Source organism: Alosa sapidissima, chromosome 7, assembly GCF_018492685.1.
Source record: "Alosa sapidissima isolate fAloSap1 chromosome 7, fAloSap1.pri, whole genome shotgun sequence".
NCBI lineage: Eukaryota > Metazoa > Chordata > Actinopteri > Clupeiformes > Clupeidae > Alosa > Alosa sapidissima.
Window position 1 is genome coordinate 9,946,224 of NC_055963.1, and position 26,188 is coordinate 9,972,411.

A 26,188-nucleotide genomic window follows, 5' to 3' on the forward strand; every position below is an offset into this window, starting at 1 on the left:
TGTTGTTTGTCTATCTGACAAGCTGTATGGTGCCAGATGAATTTCTGAAAGGATCAATACATATATATGTATATCTCATCATCATCATCTTTACTATAACAATCATCACCATCATCAACAGCTTCACTGTCTTCATTGATCATCATCAACAATCATAAGGTCATATTATTCATCATAAACTAACAATATTTAAAAAATAAGATGTATAAACCATTATACATTTATAAACCATTATACATTTATGACTAAAAATAAGATTTATAAACCATTATACATTTATGCCTAAAACACATAACCGCATCACCAGGCTGGAGCCATGGGTCAGTGTCCACTAAGCTGGAGCCAGAGCCTGGCAAGCAGCAGACAGGCGAGGGGCACACACACACACACACACACACACACACACACACACACACACAGACACAGACACAGACACAGACACACACACACACACACACACACACACACACACAGACACACACACACACAGACACACACACACACACACACACACACACAGACACACAGACACACACACACACACACACACACACACACACACATACAGAGTAGTGAGCTTAAGTGGTCTGGCGAAGGGTGAAATTGAGAACTGAGGGGACACAAGAAGAAGCGTTTTTAATAAACAGACAGACCAGACCAGACAGGATTCCAGCGGTCAGGAAGAACCCAGGCCAGAGAAGGGTGGATAAACACATTTGCTGGAATGACCAGGCATGAAAATGCTATGACTTTTACGATGAAAATATCAACAGTGACAATGACTATGATGATGGTGAAGATTAACCTGGCAATAGCCAGATGAATTTCGCTCCGCCTAGCTCCACTCATCCATCTGGAACCGATCCATTGAAGTGTTGCTTCAGAAGGCTGGGCCTAATCAAAAAATGCTTGCATATGATTGAATAAGCCACTTGTCTGTCATCTATTGACGTGCTACTTCAACCACTCACATCGAAGCCAACCCGTGACGCTAATAACAGACTCACAGTCGCTTCTACGCTATGTCACATCTATGAAACTCCCGCCCTGCGTCCTGATTGGCTAAACCATAAAGTTGGTTGGAGAAATCACTCTCAATGGAAGAGGTCCCAGATGGATGTGAGTGAAGCTAGGCGGAGCTAAGCGGAACGAAATTCATCTGGCGAGAGTCAGGTTACTATTAGTTAGCCCTTGACCAAACCTACTGAACTGTCCCTTAAAGACTTCTAGACAACCAAGAGTCAACGTTTTACAGTGGCAATGCTGCGATGCTGACCTGTGGCCGGTCTGACACGTATTTGGCGCAGTGGCGGATGAGGCGAATGGCCTCCATGCTGGTGTCTGGAAATGCGGCGTTGCACACAAACTCCGACAGACACTTCATCTGGCGAGGGTCAGGTTAGGCGAAGATGCCAGGGAAGAAAAAAACAAGCAGGTGCATCTCAGAACATTTGGAAAAGTCCACTGGCCTGACCAGACTGGGAGATTAAAGGCTCATGAAACCATTGCCAGTGTTTTAACTTTATTAGCTGATCAGAGCACTTCTCAGGTCGACATTATAGCTCATGGAAATCAAAAATTCAGCATCTCAAAATATTAGAATAAAAAATGTATAATACAGCATCATCTAGATTAGCAAGATAAAAAAAAAAAAAAAGGCTTGAAATATTTTACTTTATGTGTAATGAGACTAGATTATATGAAAGTTTCACTTTTTTAAATAAATGATGTACAAAAATAACTTTTCCACTATATATTCTATTTTTCTGAGATGCACCTGTATTTGCTGAACGACCAGGCATGTAAATGTTCATCAAATGATGAAGATGATGATGATCTTGATGAGGACCATTTGCTGAAAGAACAGGGCCATAAATGCACATGAAACGATGGTGACGATGATAAGGATCGTGATGAAGATAAAGACAATAAAGAAGATCACGGTAGCCAGCGCTTTATAAAGCGGCCCTTGATGATGATGTCACTGACCGCGCAGCTCCCCTCTCTGCGCTGCGCGGCGCCAGGAGAGATAAAGTGGCGACGCCCACACTGGCATTTAAAGGGCACTTTGCTCAGTCCACTGGCAGGCTGATCAATAGCCGCTATATCATTATTAGCTCTCGAAATATGCCTACAATTGCTGGAGAGTTGTTGCCAGGGCAGGCTGAGTCAGGAACAGAGCAGAAGGGGACCAGAATAAAGGATCTTACTTTTGTGTTTCGGACCTGACAAAGTCAATAAGCACTTTGAAAAGGTTAAGCTCGCGTCAAGGCCTGTGTCGCTTCACTTGACCCAGAAAGGATCAAAAAGTGAACACTTCAAATGAGACACCAAGGGCAGCTCTTAGCAGAAGCATTAACCTGCTCTTCAGCAATGTGCACTCTGTTAGAAACAATAATAAACTATGACTGGATTTGAGAATTAATCATCAAAAACAGGCCACAAACAGCAACAGAAAAAAGCCTCAAATGGCCTTTAGACTGTAGTTCAAACGAAAAGGAGCCTGGTCACCAGCTGACCTTTGATACATGCAGTCCCAGGGCCAGGTACAGCCCAGAGTACCTGAGGCAATATGGTGTCCTGTTATTCAACATTAATAGCCACCCCACCAGCCAATCAGAAAAGAGCATTTCTTCTCTCCGGGTGATCACTTTTTTATATTGTCTATACATTGCATTATTGACTTTGGCCAAATAAATCTGATTCTGATTCTGGAAATGAATCAGCCAAACACTTATTTTTAAGATGCTTCTAAAAAACTGACATGACTGACAACCATTCTTAAAGATCCCCTTGATGCATTTGTCACAGAGTATTCAGGGGCAAGCAGGGCACTTATTTTAACAGTTTGTTACCAGTTCACCTGAGGGTCACTGGCAATGCCCCCAGGGCAAAAGAAGTCTTTCAGACAGAGTGCAGAATGCAGACAGAAGAGGCAGAGGACAGACGGATTCCCCTCAACACGTCTCCTGATTTGATTCCCGGGAATGTCAACCTTTCACCGAGGACGAGGCAGTAGACATCATCTGTGCTGTCTGCAGGAGAGCACAACTTAATCCCATCCCCCCTCACCCATCACAACCATATGAAATCAGATCTCAGCCGGGGGTTAGAATAGACCCCACCCCCACACACACTCCTCCCTAACGTCACTCTCATTTCTGAGGCATAACCTCCCCTCTCCTTTCTCTCTCTCTCTCTCTCTCTCTCTCTCTCTCTCTCATGTAGTTAGACTGTTTAGATAATAGTTAGACTGTTTTCATTACTCATGCCTCAAAATAACAGCCCTTTACTGTTCAGAAACAAGGTCATCCTATTTTGCTGCTTTACTGACCACATCCTATGTCCAGTGCCAGCGAATAACAACATGAGCCCAGCACAGTGAAATCTCTCCCCCTCCCTGCCTGCCACGAGGAACACGCCTGCATCCCCTCATAACAACACATGGCAGGTATGAACAGGAGAGGTGCAGAACACGCCTGCATCCCCTCATAACAACACATGGCAGGTATGAACAGGAGAGGTGCAGAAGTGAGAAGGTAATCGCCAGCTCCTCATTTCCAAAAGTGGCTACATAAAGTGTATTTATGAGAGGGTCAGATAATGAGCTGAATAGAGAGCTACCTGAGGGTGGGAGGGGAGGGTGTTCATGCATTTAAGAATACATGCATTAGTGGGGAATGGTAGACTGGTGACCCAGGCACAGATAAGCTATTGCTACATATTCAACACATGGCTTATATGAGCAGCTGAAGCATATAAATGGGGAAGTGTGCAAAAGGTAAAGGAGGTGTTATTCACCACTCTTCTCATCTTTCTTACTTTCTCTCTCTCTCTCCATCTCTTGATCTCTTCATCTCCATCGTTAGTTGAAATGCAAGTACTCTCCTCACCTGTCTACAGGTATCTCATCACAATGCGTTTTTAACTTGTTTAAAGAAAACCCCCTTCCTCCAGACCTTCTTTCTTACATCCCAATCAAAACACATCTGGTCTCTCTTCTCCATTCCAATTATATTCTACCCTGCCATCTATATCTCCCTCCCGCTCTCTGTTAATCGTTGGTCTGTTGTTAGTGCTAAGGGCATTGCTACTGCCACATCTCTCCTCATTATATACCCTTATCTAGTGCCCTCACCCCTGCTTTCATTTTTTTTTCCTATCCTAGTTTTCTATTCTACTCATCCATCTTCTACTTCTTCACAGTCAGTCTTATCTGGCCTCTGCTCCTCTCCTCTCTTCTCATGGCCCTGCTTTTATCCTCGCTCTTGGGGGAGAGCTTAAGGGTGTCGGGAATCGATGACGACTCCGTCAGAACAAAGCCCCCAACACTCCCCTTTTGTTTCCACACCGAGGAGGAGAGAAGAAAACAGTCAGAAGTGACAGGGGCAATGACGGGGAATAAAGAGAGGGGGGGGGGGGGGTAAAAAAACTAAACAGAAGATTTCATCTGTGGCAATCCATGCTAATACAGAAAAGGGCTATATATAGTGATGGGCAAATGAAGCTTTGGTGAACCACTGAACCACAGCAGTGTGAACCTAGCGACACTAGCTGAAAAGCAAAAAGATGGCCGCTACACATACATTTTTCAACATAAAAGTCCTTAGCAAACCAATATTTTTGGTTTCATATACTGGTTTGGGTAAGGACTTTTATGTTGAAAAATCTACATGTGGCAGCCATATTGGATTTTTTCATTAGTGTTGCTAGCTTCACACTGCTGTGGTTTAGTGGTTCACCAAAGCTTCATTTGCCCATCACTAGCTATATAACGCAACCACAAGAGGCCAGAAACTGTGCCAATGGAAGGGCAGCTGACCCCTCTGCTCCTTGCTGTCCCTGGCAGCCCGAAACGGGCACGAGATGCAACGAGAGAGGACATCTGACAATGCCACTCCAGCTCGGTCTGACCCCTGCAGGGGCCCCTGGCTAGCCAATCCGCTCGCTCACTCGCTGGGCTCGCCACACGCTGGCCTCGGTCTGTGTCCCGGAGTATCTAATGAGCGCTAGCTGAGAGGCTGCTGTTAAAGGGCAAAGTGAGCTGAACAAAGCAAGGCTGCTATACGAGATCCGAGCAGAGAGAAGAGGGGCGCACATAAAGCTCGCCGCATCAGCGACACAGAGGGGACGGCTGTCATGAACTGAAACCTTTAAGTGCCTTTCAATGCCTGACAAAGAGCTTCACAATGGAGGTGGATGAGCAATCAGCCCTTGTGAAGCAGTAGTAGATATTCATAGTATAGGTGAAGCAATATTATGGGAGACCCTCAACTGTGCGGTGCTCTCCATCAGACACATACTGCACTGTTAAAAGTGCACATGAGTCAAGCTTTGGTTGAGACTTATAGACAAACATCAGATCATCACACAGACATTAGTCTCAATGAATCAGAGAAGTGTTTGTGATTTAGTGTCGCTTGTTTGCACAGACGGGATTTGAATCTAAACAACCTGATGATTTCCTTGAAATAACCTCCAAATTGAGAATCCTCCATTGTGAGCTCTGGAAAAGTGCTTCATCATAATCTGTACATCTGCTCATTTGCTCGTCATTAGCATGGCCCTGTTCTGCTCACGTACAACTGCACTTTAACGAGATTCCTGCTCAGTCATAACAAACACAGTGTCTGTCTGAGGAGTGCTTCTCATTATCGGCGTCTAAGCGGCAACAGCTCGAGGAGCTGAGGTGTGAGAGAGCTGCAGACAGACGGCTCAGGTGAGAGTCAGACTGGCAGACACACACACAAACACACACACACACACACACATGTGAGAGATAGAGAGGAGAGACATGCATACACACACACACACAAACACACACACACACACACACACAGATACACACACACACACACACACAGATACACACACACACACACACACACACACACACACACACACACACTATACTATACACATATATGTGAAAGATAGAGAGGAGAGACTCAAACGTTCATTTGTATGTGGGCTTGTTTGATAAATATTGACAAGAGAGTGACACATTCTAAGTGACAGACTGATGAGCCTGAGTCGCGGATGTACAGAAGGTGATTAAACACACACACTCTCATCTAATCAGTGAAACACACACACACACACACACACACACACACACACACACACACACACACACACACACACACCACAAAAACATCAAGCCTCTCACCTAACCACAAATACACATACTACAGCTCACTTACACACTCCAATCAACAAACATTGCACATATAAACGGCAAACTGCCCAGTCAATCCAATTATGCACACACACACACACACACACACACACACACACATACATACATAGAAAGAGAGAGAGACAGAGAGAGACAGGGGGTAAGAGAGTGGGAAAGAGAAAAGGGAGAGGGGGTTAAGAGAGAGAGAGAGAGAGAGAGAGAGAGAGAGAGAGAGAGATTTCAAAATAGAAAAGTGAATATATCAACATGCTCATTATATCCCCAGGAGGCATGGCTGGCAGTGTGCTGTTACCTGCAGCCGTGTCACCGCATCTTGCCGCTGACAGCTCTGTGTAATCAAAGAGACACAGCAGCAGCCCTCATGCCACACATAATGACAAGGGAACACACACTCAATATTCCCGCATTCAGAGGGGAGTGCATTATCAGGTGGAAAAACACCAGACACACACACACACACACACACACACACACACACACACACACACACACGCACACACACAATAATACACACTTACACACACACTTGGTGACACCCGGAGACAAAAAAAATGCTAAACCACACACACACACACACGCACGCACACACACACACACACACACACACACACACACACACACACACACACACACACACACACACTCTCACACACACACACACACACACACACACACACACATACACACACACACACACACACACACACAGAGACACCCTGGTGCCTTGTATATGCCTGTCATTTGAAATGCTGCACTCACTGGTCCATGGCCTGCACAACCCATGATTCAACCAGGACATCTTTCTTCTGTGGAGTTCTGATAGAAAGCACTGTAATAGGACACGAGAGCCTGAGAAGGAAAGATTCGTTCTGCTTTTAAGCGAAATGGATATCAGCCAAGTCAGAAAATGAGCTAAGAACAAGCCATTATTTCATCATCTCAGAAACAGAACACCAAAAAGTATTAGAAGTACAAAGTCACACTCAGTTCACAGAAATATTTCAACCAGTAAACAAGCGAGAGAGAGAGAGAGAGAGAGAGAGAGAGAGCGTATCATCTAATAGCTACTCTGATAAGCACCACAGATTATGAATGCATACACTGAGTACACAATACATAGAAACACTTACAAATGTGCCAACACACACACACACACACATACACGGACACACATACATAGATTCGGTCTCTCTCTCTGTGACTCACACACAACCGCACACACACAATTGGCATCTGTCTGTGCCTTAAATGACAGTCCTCTCCATGTCTAGTGGGCGTGTGTTTGCTTTGGGAGGCTCGCTAATCAGAGGTCTGATGAAATCGTTAAGCGATATTTCGCCCTGGCAACCAAGAGGGCCTGCGTCTCCAGTGGAGTAAAACAAGACAGATGGCTGGGAATCGTGGAGCGTGAGAGCAGCTTTCCTTTTTACCTCTCCATCTCTCAAACAGACAGACACCCCTACACACACACACTTACACAAACACACACACACACACACTTATCGACAAACACACAGACAGACAGACACACACACACACAAACACACTTATCCACAAACACACAGACACACATACACACACAACACACACACACACACACACACACACACACACACACACACACACACTCTTATACACAAACAAACACACACACACACACACACACACACACACACACAATAACACATACACACCCTCTCTCTCACATACATACACTCTCACGCTCTCTCACTTTCAGATGGCGAGATAAAACCCAGTAGCTCAATTTGCCGCATGATGATGCAAGTTGGACTCTGCCCTTGCTAAGTGCAGCATTCAGAGGCCCCAGTGACAAGCTTAACCAGGCGCTGTCACCATTAGCTCCGCAGCGTCCAGGGGCCACTGGGGCCAGCTCTGATTCCCCCGCGTCTGTTAAATACCGTCCTAATACGTCTCCACCGAGAGCAAAGCCGACATCACCGCTGAAAGGGCCACCACTCTGGACAACACTGGAGTATTCAGGCTCTCTGAATGCTCCCAATCGCACATCTATTGTGCCGGCTGAGAGCTAGTCCTCCAGAAAAGAGCCAGAGAGAAAGAGGAGAGAGAGGAAGATAGAGAGAGAGAGAGAGAGAGAGAGAAGAGAGATAGAAAGAGGAAAGAGAAAGGGAGGGAGAGAGGGAGGGAGAGGCAGAAAGAGGGAAGAGAGAGGCTGAACTAGAGCAAAGAAAGAGAGAGAAAGAAGCAGATGGAGAGAAGAGTGGTAGAAAGAGGAAAGAGAAAAGGAGGGAGAGAGAGCCAGAAAGAGGGGAGAGAGAGAAAGAGAGAGGAGAACAGGTAGAGAGAAAGAAAGAAGGCCTGAAGTGGAGGTAATGGGGGATTGAGGGTGAGGATGGAGACGCGGGCGCAGCGATTCAGAGCGGCGCAGATCAAAGGCGTCGAGGAGCGGCTCTGATTCATTTGGCCTGCGGATGAATGAGAGGAAATGAGGGGAGAGAGGGAGAGCAATGAGGGGAGAGAGGGAGAGCAGGGATAGAGGGAGAGGCCAAAAGACTGTACAGTAAATGGTTAGGGCAATTACTAGCCTGTCTAGAAAGTGCTTTCATTAGGAGCGGCAACGTGTTTTAGGTGATCAGTCGTCCCGGACACTCAGTCAGCCAAACAGGGGGAGAAAAGGGGGGCTAGAGAGAGAGAGAGAGAGAGAGAGAGAGAGAGAGAGAGAGAGAGACAGACAAAAATAATGGACAGAGTGTAGAAGGGAGAATGGATGCAGAATGGAGAGAAGAGAAAGAATGAGAGATGGAAAGACTGAGAAATATCAGATGAGACAGGGATGGAAAGAAAGGGAGAACTAGATGAAGTGAGAGAGAGACAGAGTGAGAGACTGAGAAATATCAAATGAGACAGACAGAGGATAGAGGAGGAGAGAAATAGATAGACTAGATGGATAGATAGAGAAAGAGAGAGAGAAAGAGAGAGAGAGACTATCCTAGCAATCCTTTCAGGCATGATATGAGGCTTTTTAATGATTTTTGGGCTACTGAGGACACTGATTACTCACACTTGCTCACAAACACACGCATGCACACACACGCACACGCACACGCGCACACGCACACACACACGCACACACACACACAATACAGAGAGATGAGACACTATAATAGAAAACGAACAACAAAAGCAGCTACCCACAACAACATGCGACTGTCACTAAGAGCTAAGTACTGCAAATAATAAAAAAAGCCTTCATCACTTCCGGAACCACAGCTGGTCTGGAAACCAAAGTAAATGATCCCAGTCAAGAGCGCCGTCTCAAGGATACTTTATACCGCAAAGCCTTTTGGGAACTCTCATTAACACCTTATTAATTAGAGATTGCATCGTGATCTCAGACCAATTATACACAGCTCACAATTCTGAGCTTCCTCTCCATGGTCTCCTGGTGGCCAGTGCTGTGCTCTGTCTCTTTCTCTCTCTCTCTCTCAATCTATCTCTCTTCCTCTCTCCCTCTTTCTATCTGTATCTCTTCCTCTCTCTCTCCTCTCTCTCGTTCCATGAAACATAATTGGATACTGAGCCACATACTGTAGTGTCTATCTTAGAACATTTTGCTGTCTGAAAATGTTGCTTGTTCAGAGCTGCACTGCAAGTTCTCAGGGGAGAGGCTAAAGGTCTCTCTCTCTCTAACTCTCTCTCTCTCTCTGTGCGTGCGTGTGTGTGTGTGTGTGTGTGTGTGTGTGTGTGTGTGTGTGTGTGTGTGAGAGAGAGAGAGAGAGAGAGAGTGTTTCTAAAGGGTACAGGGCTAAGGCAGGGGTGATAAGAGTGCTGAAATCTCTGGTCTATGGAAGGCCATGCTACTTTAATGGACAGCAAAAAGGCTGACATGTTATCAACCCATAGGTCCAATTTTGACAGGGCATCTTCGCAGTTTCCCAAATGGACAGCCAAAATAAAGCAGTGGGGGTGAAGCTGTCTGTACAGCAAGAGCCGACATGTCGGCCCCCTGCCTCCACTGTCTCCTGCTGAAACTAGATTGGGATTTTTCTTGACTTGCCAAATCTCAACTCAATTACAAGCAGTTGGGGACAGGGGGAAAGAAAAACAAGTCCATGGAAATACCTGGCACCATCTCTTGAAACAGCCGTACCTGTCTTGCCATCATACCCAGGTGGTGCTGGGTCATTAGGGAAGAATAAATTGCTCTCATTAGTGACTCCAACTAAATCTCAAGAGTCCTGCAGCATCCATACACAGGTGTGTGAAATGTGGCAGAGCAAAACAGCCAACATGTTTCACTCCACACACACACACCAAAAAAAATAAGAATACAGAACACAGTGACCTGCTGCTATGCAGTTAAAAAAAAAAAAATCCATTCTAGTACTTCAATTCAATTCAATTCGATACGAGTACACTGAAGTTTCCCTCGGGGGAAATCACAAACTTTGCATGAAATCAGCCCATTGAGTGACATTACACCGATAATGAAACATTCTCCCAGCACAGCCAGGAGCAGAGATACAGCGTGCCTTCACAGCTCTGAAGCATGTCCCAGCAGAGCCATCCCTGCTGTAAATGGTCACATCGGCAAGTCTTGTCCCGCTCACACAAACATATTCAAACAACACCCACACTCTACAAAGTCATACAAGAGCTGCATTAAGAAGGCATGATAGCACTGGTGGTAATTAGGTGAAAAGGCATGTGAGATGTTTGCAACAAAATCAAATCAAATCAAAATGAAAAACACAGTATGCCTCTAAGGGCTCAGGAGGATTTCCTCCGCTACTTTAAATGGTCATGCCATCCCTGTCCCGCTCCCACTGATGCACTTTGTAAACGAGTCCTCGGCATAAACATTACACGACTGCCCTTGATGGCGAAGCAGCGGTATTTGTTTGGATAAACGCAACATTATGAGAGCTCTGTGTCTATCTGAGGGCTGGTTGGTGGGTGTCCGTGATGATTTCGTTCATTATAGTGGCTCCCATCTCTTCCTCCCTATCCCCCTGTGGTAACTGCTATGCTTTGGTGATCCGAGAGCTATTCGCCAATTAAGAGCTGTTCTAAATATAGGGAACCGCCTGAAGTACAGCTGTGCTTGGCCCTTGGCAACGGTACTGTATGTGTGTGTGTGTGTGTGTGTGTGTGTGTGTGTGTGTGTGTGTGTGTGTGTTCATTTTCAAAAATATAATATATATAATATTATCAAAAATACTCCCCACATTAGCGTGTGGTGGAGGGTTAAAGTAACACACTACACAAAAATACTCTCCTATACATTGTGTTTCTGAAGACTTGGTGGAAAGATCTCCCACCCACACCATGTGCCGTGACACTTGCTGTTGGAGAGTGAGGAGGAGAGGAGGATGAAATATGCATCACCAATGACTTACAGCACAGCAAGTGTGAAGTGTGTACAACGAGGCCATACTGTAAGCTAGTCTAGAGAGAGAATGCAAGGCTAGAGAGAGAGAGAGAGGAGAGAGAGAGAGGGAGAGAGAGATGTGTGTTGTATACAAACAATGGTTTGAGAGAGAGAGTTGATCTACAGAGAGAGAGCTAGTCCAAAGAGAGAGTGCTAGGCTAGAGAGGGAATGTTAGGCTAGAGAGAATGTGCTAGGCTAGAGACACACACACACACACAATACAGAGAGATGAGACACTAAAAACCAACAACCAAAGCAGCTATCCACCACAACAACATGCGACCGTCACTGAGAGATAAGTACTGCAAATAATAACCTTCATCACTTCCGGAACCACAGCTGGTGTTAGGCTAGAGAGAATGTGCTAGGCTAGAGACAGTGTGAGAGAGAGAGAGAGAGAGAGAGAGAGAGAGAGGGATGTGTGTTGGACAATGGTTTGAGAGAGAGAGTTGATCTACAGAGAGAGAGCTAGTCCAAAGAGAGAGTGCTAGGCTAGAGAGGGAGTGTTAGGCTAGAGAGAATGTGCTAGGCTAGAGACAGTGTGTGTGAGAGAGAGAGAGAGAGAGAGAGAGAGAGAGAAAGAGAGGAAGAAAAAGGAAGATATCTAAAAACAGAAGCAGGAAGAGCAAAGAGACCAGTTGGAAGGTTGTCGTCTGTTAGCCAGTTGGAAGACTATGAGTAGTGTGTTCCGCCATTCTAGCAATTTCATTATATGCCATTTTATACGGTATAACTATTGAGAGGGATTTCAGAAATGTATGTGCTGAGACAAATGGTTTGGTACACACAGAATCAATACAATATGAGTTATGACAATATGAGACAACACACACACACACATATACACACACACACACACACACACACACACACACACACACACACACACACACACACACAGACAATGATGATTATGCGTTTGCACGCTCTATTTGCATATCGTATCAAGCCTGTAAGCACCAGACTTGACATGATCAAGCCAATTCTACTCACACACTACAGTACATGCTCATACATAAATGTATCTGTGGAAATATGCACAAATTCAGATTTGTGGTCATCCAGTGAGAGCATAGGTTTTTTTGTATCACACACACACACACACACACACATACAAATTATCTCTTTCAAGTGGCTGCAAAGACAAACAACTTGGTGAGCTGATAAGATGTACCAGTACAGGTGGCCTGTACATATTCCTCCTCTCTCTCATACACACACACACACACACACAGTCAAACATAGCCACAAATAATACACTAATGATCCCAGGTGTGTTCTGAGATGAATGACTAGCACAGGCCTATATGATCAGTGAAACTCAAATATTTGGTAACACTTTATTTGAAGGGGTCTACACAAGGGTGACATGTAACCGTCATAAGAATGTCATGACACATGTCATGCACACTAATGACATAGTATTGATGTTTATGACTGTTGTCATTAAGTGTCATTCGGTTTTTGGAATGTCAAGTTGACATTGTTTGGGTGTCATCATTATAACAACTTGACATTAGGCCAGATGACATTATTTGAGGGTGTCTCTGCCATGACAACTTGACATTAGCCAAGAAAATGTAAACCGTTGTCATGACAACTTGACATTAGCCAAGAAAGAAATGCAAAATTGAATATATAACTTGGCCTGACTCATCTTCTAGGTTTGTGAAGTGGTGGGCCGGAATAATTGATTGACATGACACCATTATAATTGTGTCATGAATACTTTCCTTGGCATTATATTGTCATGACAACTTGACATATAACTGTGTTTGGCCTGACTTATCTTCTAGGTTTATGAAGTGATGAGCCTGAACAATTGGCTGTCATGACACCATTATAAATTAGATATACTCAACATATTGAAGGTGCATTGCAGATGTAACCCACTCGAAAATAGCCTACTAATAGGATTACATTATTCTAGTTTAATATCTAATTTCTTGATTACTTTTAGTTATGTTTTCCCTGCACACCATATTTGTCCAGTAGGTGGCAGTGGTGGCGCTGCATAGAGAGGAAACTGCTACACTGATTCTTAGAGAAGAAGACAGAAATCGCAAACAGCAGAAGGACAGCAGAACGATTTTTTTTTAGATTTAGATTTTCCACACTGAGAAGAAAAGTTAAAAATAACATTGAAGAGCTAGTTAAAGGGGGTTTTCCCACCAAACCTACTTCTAAGGAAGGAATAACAGCAAAGGGTCGAAATTACGACAAGGAGTTTACTTACTTGTATGAGTTTTCTCCGGTGAGTGTTTTACACGTGTTCATCATTTATGTTAGTAGCAGACATGGCGTGATAGATGTGTTTAATGAGTTAAGCACGTAAAAGTTTTATTTTGCTGTAACTCAGTTGTTTAATGAATTGTGTGGAAATGTATTGATGGTACTGCATAAGCTAAAAACCAATCAGAGTTGAACATGAGTTTAATTATTTGAAGTGCTATTTCATGCTATGTTGAAGCCATGTTAACCCTTTAGGCCCCAGAGGTTTTTTTCCGAAACGTTCAATTTTGACATCTTCATTTCAAAAGGCTATATCTTAAAAGTGATAAGAGATAGAGACTTTCTGTAAATAAGAGAAATATTAAGGATGACCCAAAGTTTATGTAGAGATTAAATGTTTATATCTAATTTGCATATTATGACGTCATATGGTGGCGGCCATCTTGGATTATAGAATTTTCATGAAAAGTTGCATGTTTGAATGATAAAATGCACCACTTCTTTTCCCCCAAAATGTCCCTCACCTTCTGTATGCTATATTGCACAATACTTACTAATAATAATGTCAATAAATAATTAATAATAAATGGCAGAAACAAACCAAATGCATGTAGCGATAGGCTGGCCTTTTGCTGTAGAGATTTTCCATTTACTACATACAGTAGGCACTCTGATTTCATGTATGGGGCACATATATATTATTCAGATGACACACAAACACAAGTAGACAAGACCTGTTTAGTTCAAAAGCTCACTTGCCACGGCAAGGCACAGATCAGGAGTGAGATGACGAGACAAGACGAGACAATGTTAGTATTTGTTTTCTTTTTGTTGATGTTTTTTTTTGTTTTTTTTTTCTTAGCTGACAAAGACACACACATCACAAGGACATGAACACACAAAAAAGAAAGCATGTCCTAAATGGTCAGGGAAATAGATAATCAACAGTGTAAATCATTACTAATAAATGGCTGACATTTTTTTTTTTTATGTAGCAGGCCTTTTGCTGTAGAGATAATGACTATCCATATCCATATCCTATCCATACAGGGCCGGCATTCCCATCATCTTGTGATAGACTATGCATGGCCTAATGGCTCTCCTGCCCCGTGTCACCACCTCTGCTCCTGTTGCGAGCAGCATGGCCAGATCTGCCTCGCGCTCGCGTCGAGTGGAGAGAATTTGCGCAGCTCGGACTAGGCCTACTGTCATTCTCAATGCGACTCCCCACACTGCCTCTACGTTCCCCCCTAACTGTCCTATGAGCACTTCGACCTCGTCTAACATACCCAGTGGTATTAGACAAAGGCTCCACCACGTTACTGTCGCCGCGATTGTGGAGAGGCACACTGAGGCACACTGATTGTGGAGAGGCACAGAAGCTAGCTATGGACATTAGGCTACCTCCAGCCTCGTTCGCCACACCACTAACACCCTGCTAACTTCCCGATGAACACTCCGAACCCGTGAAACATTATTCCCACCAGTGACATTGGGCAAACGATTCAACGTTTGTGCTTGGTGTAAGCTAAACTATGGAGTAAACTCTCACTTTGTCCAGCTGCATCATTGCAAGGCAGGGACGCATCTGAAGCCTCACTAAACAAATCACCGTCATTTTCTGAAGGCAGATATTCCCCTTCAGAATCAGGGTCCGTGAATAGAAGACCCAACACTTCATTTCATTTCATTACACTTCATTTCAACTTTTTTGATGCCTTTAGACGATAATCTAATGCAAATACTCGCTGACGTTGACAATATCGCTCTGACAAAGTGGCTCACACGCACACTAGCTCCGGTATTTCACGCACTGATTCAATGAGCTGTAGCTAGAAAGTTTTGTTTAAAGCATGCCGTTTTTTCGACTCGGGGATGACGTATGACATGTCTGCCATCTAGTGGAGTGGAAGTCGAACGAAATATGACACCCTATTTGACTAAATCGGTCGTTTTATTCAGTACCGCATCTTGTCGAGTAAACTCGACCGTGGCGCCTAGAGGGTTAACAACGATATGCTAGTGCTGAAGTTTCATGTAGGCTATGTAGTGAATGTATAGATTAAAAATAAGAATAAGCTACTACAGTTCATGAATATGAGTTATATTTCCAGATCTGCTAAAATGTATCGAGAGAGTAATTGAATTGAATTGTTGCCCTGCTATGCAGGTTGTTTTTTTGTTTGGATGCATGAGAGTGTTCCATTGAACTGCTTCTACTCAATATTTCTTCATTTCATCGTAGCCTACAGATAAGCGCGAGATCTCACCACTTAAAAAAAAAAACAGTGAGGTAGATGGACTTATTATTATTTTGGGGTTATTTTATCAGAGCTCTGAGGTCATTTTACTTTATATTTTTCTCAACATGTTTTTAAAAGGTTGAAAACTAAGAGAAATACTGATTTTCACAACTAAAAGGACAGAAAAGAGAAACAAGGTCATACTGTTTGATATTTGATGTTTAATAAATGCCGGCTATATGTTCTGGGTAAACTATTTTGGTACTTTCATTTGTCTACTAATCTTGTGAAAAGTTCCTTAGAAAGGCAGCACTTCACTCTTCATTAAAATAAGTGCCCCTTACACAGACAGATATGGCGTCTCAGGGGGAATCGAACCCCTCAGTCCCTCAAAACACCCCTTAAAATAATTGAATGGTACTACTGGTTAGGAATCCGTCATTGTAATGGTGTGTTGGGTAGACTCGTGCATGATTTGAAAAAGCTACAGAAATGATGGCAATGAAATAGTGCTTAAAGACTAGTATGTGAATAGTTGAATGCATGTTCCACATGCACAGTTAGGTTAGCTGGCATGGTAACATGTCATGTATTATGGTTTTGCAAAATGCATTGCTGAAATAAACTCTTAAGTCATGGCTGAGTATGGTATTTGTTGTCATTATAGTTGAAATTAGACTCAATGTTCCAGAAATGTAAAATGTACAGAAATAGGACCTACATGATAGTGTAATGACACTTAATGACATGTTCAGGAAACATCTCAGATGGTTCACTGTACTTTAGGTCAAAGGTAAGAATTCATGACACTGTCAGGAAACTATTTTGGTGTGTAATAGTTCTTTGTGACAGCTTAATGACAAGTCAAAACTGTACCACTGTAGTTGAGGTCAAGGAAAGTATTCATGACACAATTATAATGGTGTCATGATGGTCAATTGTTCAGGCCCTTCATATTACAAACCTAGAAGATAAGTCAGGCCAAACACAGTTATATGTCAAGTTGTCATGACAATATCATGCCAAACACCTTGCATTCTTTCTTGGCTATGTCAAGTCATCATGACAATATTGTAAATGGGTTACATTTTCTTGGCTAATGTCAAGTTGTCATGACAAAGACCCGTCAAATAATGTCATCTTGGCTAATGTCAAGTTGTCATAATGATGACACCCAAACAATGTCAACTTGACATTCCAAAAACCGAATGACACATTATGACAACAGTCATAAACATCAATAATGTGTCATTAATGTACATGACATGTGTCATGTCATTCTTATGACGGTTACATGTCAACCTTATGTAGACCCCTTCAAATAAAGTGTTACCAAATATTTCAAGTAAACAAACACACATCTTTAATGACACTCATTTCCATCTTTGAAAATAGGGGAAAGGAAGGGAAGTCCATTAAATAAATAAGCTTGTTATGTAACAGATAGGGCATCAATTACATAATGTGGCTCCCTGGTGGGAGATATATGGAGATCAGCCACATGGGATTGGCGTGATGGAGGATGGGGAGCACATTAAATCACTTCATGAGATGCTCAGAGGTGATCTCATCTAAAAACAGAAGACACTGGCTAAGTGGATCAGTGCAAAGAGAGAACACTACTGCAGCACACAGGCTAGAGAAACCTCAGTTTTCCCCAAAGAACTGTGGGAACACTAACAAAGTCCTTTTAGGCAAGTCCCTCCACTCGGCGGCCATATTGCAACGATTTTTGGGCACTCATCGGGCATCCTATTCGGCAGAAATGTGCGTGCGCAAGGCTTCACGACACCAATCTTGCTCCAGCGGCGAGTTGACAACACATGATTGGCACGATGTCTTCACAACACACCATATGATTGGCTCAATGTATTCACATCACACCACATGATTGGCTCAACGTATTCACATGTCAACGTTTTGCCGAGAAAGGGGTGGGAAATGTGTAGAAACGGCCATATTGGTGTTACAAACTAACCCCATGCATTTCTATGAAGGATTTTTTGAGTGCTGTGTCTCCACATTAGAAAGTCTCTGACACTAATCACTAGACAGTAGTCCTCATGGTAACTCCTGACGGGGCAGGGTATCAGCAGACAATCAGATGTCTTGAATGGTGTTGTAACTCTCACAAACACATTCAATCAATACACAATACAGACATACAAGCATTGGATGAGCATAAATAAACAAGTTTCAACCCCATAAATTACAATGGTACTCTACCATGACAACAGTTGTCATGTGCCCACTAATAAAATATGTACAGTAGGTTGATATCGACGCCATCTTGTTTTTTCCCAAATACAGTGTAATGTGCTTTTATTACCACTAACTGGTACAAATAACTGTCATGAAATGAGGGCAACAGAAATGTATTAAACATATTGAAGTAGGGCCCCAGCTGTGGTGCAACTGGCAGAGGCACCTGCACCGTACGCCGGCGACCCGGGTTCGATTCCCGCCCTGGGGTCCTTTCCGGATCCCACCCCTGCTCTCTCTCCCATTCGCTTCCTGTCACTCTCCACTGCCACTATCATTAAAGGCATAAAAAGGCCAAAAAAATATACTTAAAAAAAAAAAATATTAAAGTAGAAAGTCCTGCAAAGCCTAAATGTTATGTCCTCATACAAGGACGCAGGGTCTCAGGAGGATACAAGCATTGGATGAGAAAGGCATTGTAGCACTAGTTGTGCTTTGGCTTAAAGGTATGCGTGATGTATTCAGCAAAAAGTTTGTGAATGAGAACAGCTGTAAAGGAAAGTAGAGTAAAGTGAGTGAAATTTAGCAGATGCTTTTGTCCAAGGCGTCATAGACTCACAACCCAGACAGCGAAAATGCCGCTAAAGGATTTAATTTGCAGAGGAACAAGAGTAAGATCAGGTCTTGGACCTCTGAATTTGAGCCTGTAAGTGTAATCTAAGTGCTTATTATCAACGTAGCACACAAAAGATGTAAAAGACTAATTATGCCTGTGCAACAACATATCAATTGTCCAAGCTGACATACATTCTAACCATATTCCTAAACAAGATTGCTAGCAAAGGTAGATTCTAGCAAAGATAGGCTACATTTCTGTACTGTAACCTTTTTACTGAGTATGTTACACTATATTACACAAACGAGCATCTATTTATGTAACTACAATGTAACAACGGTGCTATGACATACTGGGGGTGACCTCATGCAGTGTCTAACATGTTTATGTGAAGGGTGCAGTGGTTCCGGGCTTAAACAATTCTTGTGTGTCATTACTTTGAGAACAGCGGCTTCTCTTGCAGTGGAGCTCTTCCTATTATGGTTGTATTTGTCCCTCAACCCCCTTCACCCCAGCATGGTGGGACTCAGTGGGACCCAGGAAGAGCACACTCTAATAACAATGACCACCACATGCTCTCGGCTCTTCTGCCCAAATATTGAAATGACAACAGAGTGCCTTTTCCACTTGTAAAAGAGACATTAGGGAGATTTCATTTCAGGGAGAACTCTAGTCATTTCCAAAGGGCAAAAACAGTGCTTCACTGACAAGCATGCCGGTTGGCATCATCACTCAACGGAAACTGTGCCGCAACGAGACCAGTCAGTAATCTCATTAATGATAAGTGAGATTTTGGGAAAGTGGAGCGGTGAATTGCTCCTCTCCACACCTGCCCGCCCCCGACACACACACACACACACACACACACACCACCTAAATAAGGTATCAGGCAAAATAAGAAAAGCCATCTGCCTCTGCAGAGCCCGGCGCCTCACTCGTCGTGAATCAGCCATCAATCATCACACATGACAACATGACAGAGGCCGGGCTCGCCGTAAATTAGCCATCAGGCATCACACATCACAGAGGCCGGGCTCGGCCACTCCGACCTGATGGAACATGCGACATGACAGGCACTATATATAGACATCAGAGTCACGCAGAGGCAGGGTTCAGTTGACAATGCTAAGACTGGCACATAGAGAGCACGTGTGTGTGTGTGTGTGTGATGTGTGTGTGTGTGTGTGTGTGTGATGTGTGTGTGATGTGTGTGTGTGTATGTGTGTGTGTGTGTGTGATGTGTGTGTGTGTGTGTGTGATGTGTGTATGTGTTTCTGTATGTGGCCACCTGTGTGTAAGTGCAGTGCAGAGGTGTGTGTGTGAGTCCACCAATGTGTGTGCGTGTGTGTGTGTGTGTGTGTGTGTGTGTGTGTCTGTCAGCATGCATATGAATGTGTTTCTGTATGTGTTTCTGCCACCTGTGTGTAAATGCAGTGCAGAGGTGTATGTGTGAGTCCACCAGTGTGTGTGTGTGTGTGATGTGTGTGTGTGTGTGATGTGTGTGTGTGTGTGTGTGTGTGTGTGTCTGTGTGTGTGATGTGTGTGTGTTGTGTGTGAATGCATGTGTGTGTGTGTGTGTGTGTGTGTTGTGTGTGTATGCATGTGTGTGTGAATGCATGTGTGTTTTGTGTGAATGCATGTGTGTGTGTGTGTGTGTGTATGTGTGTTGTGTGTGAATGCATGTGTGTGTGAATGCATGTGTGTTGTGTGTGAATGCATGTGTGTGTGTGTGTGTGTGTATATGTGTTGTGTGTGAATGCATGTGTGTGTGTGTGTGTGTATGTGTGTTGTGTGTGAATGCATGTGTGTATGAATGCATGTGTGTTGTGTGTGAATGCATGTGTGTGTGTGTGTATGTGTGTTGTGTGTGAATGCATGTGTGTGTGTGTGTGTGTGTGTGAATGTGTGTTGTGTGTGAATGCATGTGTGTGTGTATGTGTGTTGTGTGTGAATGCATGTGTGTGTGTGTGTGTGTGTGTGTATGTGTGTTGTGTGTGAATGCATGTGTGTGTGTGTGTATGTGTGTTGTGTGTGAATGCATGTGTGTGTGTGTGTGTGTATGTGTGTTGTGTGTGAATGCATGTGTGTGTGTGTATGTGTGTTGTGTGTGAATGCATGTGTGTGTGTGTGTATGTGTGTTGTGTGTGAATGCGTGTGTGTGTGTGTGTGTATGTGTGTTGTGTGTGAATGCATGTGTGTATGTGTGTTGTGTGTGGATGCATGTGTGTGTGTATGTGTGTTGTGTGTGAATGCATGTGTGTGTGTGTGTATGTGTGTTGTGTGTGAATGCATGTGTGTGTGTGTGTATGTGTGTTGTGTGTGAATGCATGTGAGTAAATGCGAGTAAGTAAGCGTATGACTGCTTCTGTAACCCATATGTGAGTGAGTGTATATTTGTGTATGTGTGTGTGCAGTTTTATTCATATCTATGTGTTTTAAGCCACAGATTACTCCCTGCATGGCTGTGCTTGTTTACCGGGCAACTGTCTTGGCAGACGACTACCCATGTGTGTGTGTGTGTGTGTGTGTGTGTGTGTGTGTGTGTGTGTCTGTGTGTGTGATGTGTGTGTGATGTGTGTGTGCGTGTGTGTGTGTGTGTTTGGAAGGTGGATGCAAGGACAAACACAGAAAGGGATTATTATTACTGTGGTAGATAAATCAGCAGAGTGTTGTGTGTGAATGCATGTGTGTGTGTGTGTGTGTGTGTGTGTGTGTTGTGTGTGAATGCATGTGTGTGTGTGTTGTGTGTGTATGCATGTGTGTGTGAATGCATGTGTGTTGTGTGTGAATGCATGTGTGTATGTGTGTTGTGTGTGAATGCATGTGTGTGTGAATGCATGTGTGTTGTGTGTGAATGCATGTGTGTTGTGTGTGAATGCATGTGTGTGTGTGTGTATGTGTGTTGTGTGTGAATGCGTGTGTGTGTGTGTGTTGTGTGTGAATGCATGTGTGTGTGTGTGTGTATGTGTGTTGTGTGTGAATGCATGTGTGTATGTGTGTTGTGTGTGAATGCATGTGAGTAAATGCGAGTAAGTAAGCGTATGACTGCTTCTGTAACCCATATGTGAGTGAGTGTATATTTGTGTATGTGTGTGTGCAGTTTTATTCATATCTATGTGTTTTAAGCCACAGATTACTCCCTGCATGGCTGTGCTTGTTTACCGGGCAACTGTCTTGGCAGACGACTACCCATGTTTTCACTGGTGTTTCACCACATAAACACACTAAAGGGCCATTCACACCAAAAACGATAACGATAACGATAACTATAAATAAATATCGTTCTCGTTAATATGAATGACGACGTTCACACATAAACTATAACGATAACGACATGAAGAACGATATCGTCGGGGATCACTTTCAGAGCGATTTTCACAACGATAAAATGCTAATAGCCAATCAGAACCCATCGAATTTTAGCCCTCACATTTATTAACACAATGAGAGACTTTGTTTATCATTGTTCAGTGTGAACGCTTTTATCGTTATGGTTATAGTTATAGTTATCGTTATCGTTCTTGGTGTGAATGGGCCTTTATGATCCCCTATTTACAAACTGAATGTATGCAGAGACCACAGAGACATAATTACTGTACCACACAGGTCGCCATTTATGCCATTAGGAGATAGATAGAGAGAGAGAGAGAGAGATAGAGAGAGAGAGGGAGAGAGAGGATGAGGAATCCTGAGTGAGGAGTGATAGGAACCGTGTTAACATTTGCTTTTATAGCATGTATCTAGAGCAGTCAGATTACTGGTTGACAGTGTTTAACACAGTATGAGCACCAACACACATTGTGATCAAATGACTCAAAACATTTGCAGAGGTGGTTTGAAATGCATTTCCCACATATTTCTTTCTAGTGTAGATGCTAATGCATCCTGACGGGTCCTTGACAAAGTGGACTTCTACGGGAATGGACACACAGCTGTAATGAAATTCAAGTGGTCAGTAAAGGCTGTGCACCAGGTATATATGTGTGTGTGTGTGTGTGTGTGTGTGTGTGTGTGTGTGTGTGTGTGTGTGTGTGTGTGTGTGTGCAACAGACAGGTATAAACAGACAGGTGTCTCCACTGTCCACTTGTGATATGATCGCCCAAGACACATTTCAAAACTGCCTGGTAACAATGCTCAGAAAGATGCCCTGAGTCTCATCACTTTAAAAGAGGATGGCAGACCGAGGGAGGATGGAGAAGGAAGAAGGGAAGAAGGGAGATGAGAGAGGGAGAGAGAGAGAGAGAGAGAGGAGGACAGAGAGGGTAGGTGGATAAAAGAAGAAAGAAGAGAAGAGACAGAAAGAAGAAATCCGAACCACAAAAAAAAAAATGCCTAAGAACCACAAAGGTGTGTGAGCAGTATTGGCTAGCCTCATGGTGTGTGTGTGTGTGTGTGTGACAGCGCACTCCTCTTGGGGGAGGCAGGGAACAGGAGGAGGAGATCAGAAGGAAGAAAGCGGTGAAGGGAGGGAAACATAGAAAAGTTCTAGAGGAGCCGAGCGCTCTGAGCAGCACAGCTCTCCCACATTTGTGTGTGTGTGTGTCTGTAACAGAGAGACAGAGAGAGAGTGTGTGTGTCTGACAGAGAGAGAGAGTGTGTGTGAGTGTGTGTGTGTGTGTGTGTGTGCAAGATAGAGAGAGAGAGTCTGTGTGTGTGTGTGTCTCTCTCAGTGTGTGAGAGTATCTGTGTGTGTGTGAGAGAGAGAGAGAGATAGAGAGAGAGAGACACACACACACACAGAGAAAATGTGTATGTGTGTGTAAGATTCAGCTGGTGGCGAGACTTCCCGCTCGGCTCCTCTTGGTAATGGTCTCTATTTTTACCCTCTCGTCCTCTATGTGCACCTGGAGCACCAATATGAGTGTGTGTGTGTGTGTGGGGGGGGGGGGGGGGGGGGGCTTTTGAGTGTAAGTGTGTGCTTACCTGTGTGTGTGTGTGTAGACACCTGTGTGTATGTGTGTGTGTGTGTGTGTGTGTGTGTGTGTGTGTGTGTGTGTGTATATGTGGCCACCTGCAGTGCAGAAGTGTGTGTGTGAGTACACCAGTGTGTTTGTGTGTGTGTGTGTGTGTCTCTGTGTGTGTGTGTGTGTGTGTGTGTGTATCTGTCAGCATGCATATGAATGTGTTTCTGTATGTGGCCACCTGTGTGTAAGTGCAGTGCAGAGGTGTGTGTGTGAGTCCACCAATGTGTGTGTGCATGTGTGTGTGTGTGTGTGTGTCTGTCTGTCAGCATGCATATGAATGTGTTTCTGTATGTGTTTCTGCCACCTGTGTGTAAATGCAGTGCAGAGGTGTATGTGAGTCCACCAGTGCGTGTGTGTGTGTGTGTGTGTGTGTGTGTGTGTGTGTGTGTGTGTGTGTGTGTGTGTGTGTGTGTGTGTAAGCTCCAGGGGCAACATGGGTAACAGCATCTCTTTCTAACAAAGGCTCAGAAATGAAAGGAGAGGGAGAACATGGTCGAGTGTCAGAAGTGGCCCTGGCAGGGACGGCCCTGACGGGGACCCCTGGGGCATGCTGGGAAAAGGCTTGGAGCGCGTTCTCTGTGTGGGAGACAGCGTCTAAATTGGGGGGGAGCCCAGACACTCAGGCTGTCAGGCTGCTAATGATGTGTCACCATGTGAGCAGAGAGAGAGAGAGAGGGAGAGAGAGAGAGAGAGAGGGAGAGGTAGAGTGTGTACAGTATCTGTCTGAGAGAGGGAGAGGGGGAGAGAGAGAGAGAGGGAGAGGTAGAGGTAGAGTGTGTACAGTATCTGTCTGAGAGAGGGAGAGGGGGAGAGAGATGGGGAGAAAAGGAAAGAAAGAATTGGAAAGAAGGAGAGAGAGGCAGTGTTTGTGCTAGAGTTTGAGAAGAGTTTGAGAAGGAGAGAGAGGCAGTGTTTGTGCTAGAGTTTGAGAAGGAGAGAGAGGCAGTGTTTGTGCTAGAGTTTGAGAAGGAGAGAGACACACTGGCAAGTCACATCAGAAAGGGAATAGGAGACATTGAGACAGAGAGAGCATAAGGGTGTGTGTGTGTATGACAGAAAAAGAGGAAAGAGAGAGAGAGAGTGTGCATGTGTGTATGTGTGTGTGAAAAAGAGAGAGAGAGAGAGAGAGTGTGCATGTGTGTATGTGTGTGTGAAAAAGAGAGAGAGAGAGAGAGAGTGTGCATGTGTGTATGTGTGTGAAAAAGAGAGAGAGAGAGAGAGTGTGCATGTGTGTATGTGTGTGTGAAAAAAAAAGAGAGAGAGTGTGCATGTGTGTATGTGTGTGTGAAAGAGAGAGAGAGAGAGAGTCATGGGAGGAGAGGAGTTAGGGAAACAGAAAAGGAGAAACCAGCAGGACTATGTCAGGATAAAGGGCAAAGGAGTCTGGGTATTTTGCTTCATATCATATCAGGGGAATAGAGTCCTCTAAAGCCAGACGTCTTAGAGCCATTAAACATTACATAAGCAGTGGCATGGTGATGAGACTAATCCGGAAACGCAGCCCAGGAACAATCCGCCCTTTCAACAATGTCTGGGGCATAGACACACACACACACACACACACACATACACACACACACACACACACACACACACACACACACACACACACACACACACACACACACACACACACCTTTCAACAATGTCTGGGGCATAGACACACACACACACACACACACACACACACACACACACACACACACACACACACCTTTCAACAATGTCTGGGGCAAAGAAAACGAGAGCATGAGAGGGATCAGTAGCACCCACATACACACACAATCACAATTCATATCTGACACACACACACTCACACAAACATACACACACAAGCACACACTCATAAACACAAACACACACACACACACACACACACACACACACACACACACACACACACACACACACACAGACCTGAGCCTCTCATCTGAGGACAAGCGCTGAAACATGAACACAGGCGCCTTCCCCATTTAGACTACTGTAATAGAGGGACTGAATGTCATTTGTCACTAGTCCCCAGAGCAAAAAAATGCAATTCTAACTGCTGTGTGTGTGTGTGTGTGTGTGCATGTGTGCATGTGTGTGTGTGTGTGTGTTGTGTGTGCGCGCATGTGGGCATGTGCGTCTATGTGTATGTGTTTGTGTGTGTGTATGGGCACGTGTGTGTGTGTGTGTGTGTGTGTGTGTGTGTGTGTGTATGGGCATATGTGTGTGTGCGTGCATGTTTGTGCGTGTGTATGTGTTTGTCTGTGTGTATGTTTGTGTGTTTGAAAAGAGGCTAGCCTGTCTTGTCTCCTCTCTGTCATCTCCCTCGCCA

General features: G+C 44.1%; 1 protein-coding gene and 1 long non-coding RNA gene across 3 annotated transcripts in view; both read right to left on the reverse strand.

Moving 5' to 3' along the window:
• Positions 1–25,661, reverse strand: LOC121712748. The gene is made up of 3 exons (XR_006032638.1): positions 25,650–25,661; positions 11,201–11,207; positions 1–74 (listed from the first exon to the last, which is right to left on the reverse strand). It is a non-coding gene; the product is annotated as an uncharacterized LOC121712748 (long non-coding RNA).
• Positions 1–26,188, reverse strand: part of klhdc8b (kelch domain containing 8B) — a 104,360-nt gene that overhangs the window by 45,556 nt on the left and 32,616 nt on the right. The window lies entirely within an intron of this gene.